Source organism: Hippocampus zosterae, chromosome 13 (genome assembly GCF_025434085.1).
Source record: "Hippocampus zosterae strain Florida chromosome 13, ASM2543408v3, whole genome shotgun sequence".
Classification (NCBI taxonomy): Eukaryota; Metazoa; Chordata; class Actinopteri; order Syngnathiformes; family Syngnathidae; genus Hippocampus; species Hippocampus zosterae.
The window spans coordinates 7,531,592-7,537,984 of record NC_067463.1 but is presented as its reverse complement, the minus strand read 5'-3'; positions in this window follow the sequence as shown (position 1 = coordinate 7,537,984).

Below are 6,393 nucleotides of genomic sequence, written 5' to 3'. Positions count from 1 at the left end.
GCGGTGACAACTTACAGTTACACATGAACTTTGAAAGCAGAAACAAAATATAGTGAAACCTCCAAAGTCACTCTAGACTGCAGGATCGTGAGAACCTCAAAGGAATCATTCCAGATTGCTTGCATTTTACATGGCTTTTTTTTTTTTTAGGTGACAACATCACAAAAGGATACAAATGACAAGAGGACTCGTGAAGGCTCCCGATACCAGTCACTGAAACACAAGGGGGAAAAAAACCACCCTGCGGAGGTTTGACTCACTGGGGAATCATCATGGGTGTCAGTCAGAAAGCAAGGTCTTCCTTCAGAATTATCTGTCAATGTGGAAATTGTAAATTTCTATATCAAAACTACGAGTGGTATCAGTGAATACTCAGAGTGAAGACTCGGATTGGCGCTGGTCTGGAAAAAACGTCCATCCATCCATTTTCCGATCCGCTTTGTCCTCACAAGGGAGGGCCGCGGGGGGTGCTGGAGCCTAACCCAGCTGTCTTTGGGTAGTAGGCGGGGGACACCCTGAACCGGTTGACAGCCAATAGTAGGGCGCACAGAGACGATGAACCATCCGCGCTCACACTCACACCTAGGGGCAATTTATTATTTATTATTATTCACATTTATCTATTGAAAAAATGTTATGTCTATTTGTAAATGGTATTGCTAATGATTTAGATGTGTGTGTGTGTGTGTGTGTATACGTGCGTGCACACCCGTGCAATTTTTTTTCCCCAATATAAAAATGGATGGAAACCCAAACTCTAGCATGACTGTACTGTCCACGTACATTCAGCGAATGAGTTAAAATTGTGAAATGCTTTGCATAGCAATATCTAGAAGAGCACAGTAGAAGTCACTTCACCGTGCTTCCCTAAATTAGAACCTCAATTAAATTGTCATATTATTTAACAAAGAAACAAAGAATTATCTTTTTACTTGATGAAACGTCCTCGTAAGTGGCCCTTATAGTCCAAAATTTAACATTATAGTCTTGAAAGCCAAAGACGTCATGTCCACACATGTCCCAGGAGGCCTGGGATAACATGTTATTTTCTCTCTGATATAGCCTTGGCCACCTCACGGACCACCCAAGGATAAAAGTCGAGCTCCGCCACTAGTTGTGCCTATAGAAAGATTTTCCAAATCTTCTGTGCCAATACCCTCAGCTTATTTTGCTTTTGGATCATATAAGCTTGAAGAAAGAAGGCGTATTGGTAATTTAACAGGCTGTTAGTTGAACAATTAGGAGCCTCAGAAGTCCTGTTCAAAGTTACGACGGCTTGTTCTGCGGTAGGATGAGGAAGGCATCTGATTCCTGAACTGAGTTACAAACAGCACATTCATTGGCATTTAACAAAAATATGTTGAACCTTTTTTTTTTAACCTGCATGCTCAGCTCTTCTGATTATTCCACCAATGTATGTCCCTTACAAATATGGCACCATTTGCAATCGTAATAATCAGGCTCCTCTCTTTGACCCGGTTTGAAATTTAAAATGGAATTTAATGTGTACATTTTATCCAGCTACATGTGTTCTGTTTATTCAATTATAACATGCATTGTCTGCGGTTATTGTCTGCACCGGTTACAATAACAGCACCAGGGAGGTGGCCACTCATCCCTTTCCTGCACTTCTAAAATAATCGACATTTAGACACACACAGCAGGCGCTGATGTCCTCTTTTTTTTCTCTACATCTCCACTGTCGCACCAGCGGATGACGGAATAAAGTGAGCCAGGGCATATTGTGTCATTTTTTCCCACCCATTTGAGGCCAAAGTTAAGGCAGGAAGCTATATTTATTATTGCGTCCTCTTTTATTTTATGTCTATCTCTGTGCTTGCTATCTCTTGAATAGCTACGCCACATCCATTATGTCACTTCCTTTTTCCTTTGCTCTATCCAAACTCGCGCCTTTTGATTTTGCAAGCTCCAAAAATAAACTGGTTTTGTGTGCTTCTGTGGTGAGTGACTTTTTGTTGAGCTGAGATACCTATGCAGTACAGCAGGGGTGCCCAAACCTTTTTGACCGAAGATCTACTTTTCAAGCAACCAACTTGGCGCGATCAACTGGCTACTGCACGCGCACACACACACATGCGCACAAACGCATTTGGCAACACCTCACCCGCTGACATCTGGATTTTGCCCTGTTTTACTCTCACTTTCTTTCTTTACTCCCCACCCTCCTCTCCAGTTTGGAAACGGGGCAAGGAGGTGAGGCTTTTTTTCTGTGGAAGATTTGACATTCACCAACTGGGACGAGATCTCAAAAGAACCATTGCCCAGGTGTTTTGGTCTATCTGCGGCATTTCACGTTATTAAATGAACTTCTGTTTTTCAGTATGGTATACAAGCGTTTGGAAATACAGCGCGTACTCGCCACATCTCATACAGATGCCTTCAAAGTGCTTTGACACTGAAGAGAATGTCGCAAGAATGAAAACGTCCACCGTAATAGAAGCCCCTCTTGTTTACAGGTAGCGGTGGCTCACTTAACGATCCGCTCTGGAGTTTCCGTGCAAGTTGCTGGTTGCCGGGGGAATATGAAAGGCACTCGGAGCCAGCTGACTGACTTCCCTTCTTCTCTGTGCAAACCAAAAAATATCAATGAAAAGCTACTTTCTTCCCTGCCGCTCTGTGGTGCAACAGGGAGGTGGGAAAGCAGGCGGACAATACAGTCAGCCAACATTGGGCAGACTCACAATGTGAAGCCTCTGTCAAGCGACAAACAGAGAAGCCTTTCTCATGGTCCAAGTGTTGCACCAATCACGCGTATGCGTTTATCTCCACTCTAATGATGTGGAGAACACATGCAAATTCACGTGCCGGCCACATCACATTGGATGTGAAGTAATGGAAACAACAAAGAAGCATGTGATTGCAACTCATAAAAACAGTGTTGTGATTACATAATTGCAGCTTTGAAGAATTGCTGACTACCGTATGAAGGGCAAGTTGACATGGCACGACCTTTCGGAGCCTCAAGGTTGAGTAAACTGTAATTAGTAAGTAGGATCAAGTCGTTTGATGGGTACAATGAAAATATGAGATAAGACAGAGAGACATACGGGTATATATGAATTATATTAACTGAACAGTTAATTACACTTTATGATGGCAAGCTTAACTATTATACCATTGCAAACGTTTACAATCAGAATCAGAATCTGAATCTGAAAATGTAAAACACACAAGGCATTTTGTCCCCGGTAGTATGGGCTATACTAGTATTCACAATCACAATCACAAGCAACCATGATAAATAAAGACGTGACATATAACTATTGAAAGACTTTCTGTGAATGTAAGGGTACCATTGTGTAGTAGTACCACCCACGGACAGTTGTGCAGAGTCATTGAGCAGAGATCAAGTGATCAGTGGTGCAACGCAATACTATGACGGTTGTGCTGTTGGTGCAGATAATGGTTGCATCATTTTTAAGTGATCTGTGGCAGTCATTGGTCGTATTATTTAGGTGTGCAATTATTTAAAAAAAAAGTCAGTGAGCTCTTTAAAGTGTCTGGTGCTGTGGAAAATTGATCATTGACAATTGTTCAAGTATGTAGAAAGTTGGAGATACAATGATCAGTGTGGTAATGCTGTCACACAGGGGTGTGAAAAAAAATGCAAAGAGCCACTATAGATTTGAGTTACTGTTTAGTGTGTCAAAGGCGAGAGGGAAGAAGCTGTTTGAATGTCTGCTGGTTTTGGTGCACATGGTTTGATCGCGCTTACCTGAAGGGAGTAGCTGGAAGAGGTCGTGGGCTGGGTGGGGGTTGGGGGTTGGGGGTCCAGTAGCATTTTCCGTGCCCTTGTCTTGGTTCTTGCAGTGTGCAAGTCCTCGAGAATGGGTAGGGCGGCACCAATAATTTTTTTTTCCTCAGCCCTAACTGTCCGGCAGTCGGATTTTATCCTTTTTTTCTGGCGGCCGGAACAAGACTGTGATGGAGGAACACAGGACTGATTCGATGACTGCTGTGTAGAACTGTCTCAGCAGCTCCTGTGGCAAGCTATGTTTCCTTAGCAACCTCAGGAAGTACATCCCCTGCTGGATACAGTTAATGTTAGCCTCCGACTTCATGTCCTGAGAGACCTCGATTCCCAGGAACTTGAAAGTCTCGACAATTGACACAGGGCAGTTGGACCATTTGAGGGGCAGCTGTGGGGAAGGACGTTTCCTGAAGTTCACAGTCGTTCACCTCCACGTTGTGTTGGCTGCACCAGAGCGCCAGCTGCTCGACTTCTTGTCGGCGTGCAGACTCATCGCCTTCTTTGATTAAGCTGATGACTGTGGTGACGTCTGCGAACCTTCTGGGTTTGACAGTTGGGTCGGTTGAGGTGCAGTCGTTCATGTAGAGGGAGAAAAGCAGTGGAGAGAGGACGCATCCTTGAGGGGCCCCAGTGTTGATAATGTTGTCCTTCCCATCCTCACCTGTTGTGTCCTGCCTGTCAGGAAGCTGAGGATCCATCATGGTGTTGAACGTAAAGCTCAAGTCCACAGACAGGATCCTTGCGTAGGTCTCTGTGCCGTTGAGGTGCTCCAGGATGTCGTGCAGCCCCATGTTGACTGCGTTGTCCACTGTACTGTGTGCCCGCTAGGCAAACTGCAGGGGATCCAGCAGGGGGTCCGATGTTCTTCTTCAGGTGGTCCAGCACAAGGCGTTTGAAGGAATGTGAAATGTAGAACTGTGCAAATGGAACAATCTGCTTTGGGAAAATTGTACATGCAACACTGTTGGAATTACAGTGCAGTCGTCCTACTTTCTTTTGGGCCACAAATTATCATCCACAATTATTGACACTTGCTGTGAGCCATTTTAAAAAACTGGTTGATCGTGATTTTATGCTCACATCACACATACCCCCTTCGTAAGAAAAAAATATCAAGAATTACCTTGAAAAAAAAGCTCATTTCAGTTATTTGGAGGAAGCCGACCAAGCTGATTTGCTTTCGGTCTGCACACTGATGATACGAAAAACAAATAATCTAATACAATCATCCCAAAAGACAATTGTTTCACCTGGATGGCTTGCCAACAGAGCCTTTTATTTTCTGGACCACTGTGCGTCCTTGTAACAAAGGCCAGACTATTCCCAGGACAGGATGGGAGGCAACCTCGTGAGATAAACTTTTATTGAGTTACACCCAGACCAACTCTGATGACATTTGAGAGGTGCAACGCTCCAATCATGACCTCCTGATGATGAACGGCTCTGAACCTGTTTAGACAAAACAACTTGGGATGGCCTTTAGGAGAAGCTTAAAGGGTCCACAAAGAAAAAAAAGGCGTCTGCTTCCTGGAGGATTTCCTGCTCAACAACACAAAACCACCCCTCATGCAAGCATCATCATTCTTTTATAATACTGCACATTCAACAAAGAGATTTGTTAAAATGTTAGTTATTGCAATTATTTGTCTGTTCAGTTCAAGTGTTGGTTGTCAGTGAACATGCTTGGAATGTTTATCAAACAAAATGGTATGCCCAGTTTGCGGTTGAGACCGAAATTCCAATCTTGTCAATTGAACTCTATTATTTGTTTGTTTGCGAATGGCAGCTTCGTTATTAGGCAGGATAGCAATCACGACGGTCACACCAGGACACACGTGCAGTACATATTCACAAAAATGCAACCAAACATCCCATTGCAAACACATTCTGGGAAGTCCAAATCTGCTCCAAATTAGAATTGAAAGGTCAATGTCTGGTTAGCACTTTCACCTCACAGAGCAGAGGTGCAGGGTTCGATTCAGGCTCCGGCCTTCCTCTGTGTTTTCATGTTCTCCACGTGCCTGTGTGGGTTTCTCCGGGTACTCCCATTTCCTCCCGCGTTCCAAAAACATGCATGGCAGGTTAATGGAACACTCTAAATTGTCCCTAGATGGAATTGTGAGCACGAGTGGTTGTTCGTCTATGTGTGGCCTGCGACTGGCAAGCAGTCAGTTCAGGGTGTAACCCTCCAACTGCCCAAAGATAACTGGGATAGGCTGCAGAGGTTGAGGCATCCATCAATGGCTAATGGCCGCTCAGTGAGTTGAACGCTGGAGAGAAATGCCCAAGTCATGTGTGTTAAGTGACGGCGGTTCGAATTTAGTGACCCATCTTTTGCCTGAAGCCCAAATTCCACTGCCACAAGGGAATTCAGACTTATGTAATAGTTCATGGACTATAAAGTATGGCTGATCCAATTAAGAAGACTTTCTATGAACACACTCTAGCTCGGGGTGGTCAACCAGTCAGAGCCAAAGAGCCAAATTTTTTTACTGTGTTACTGCAAAGAGCCACACATGGAGGAGTGTGCACGCACGCACACACACACGCACGCACGACCGTGCACTCGTGCACATTTGCATACACGCCACGATGAGCAGCAGCCGGAGCGGCCCCCCCCC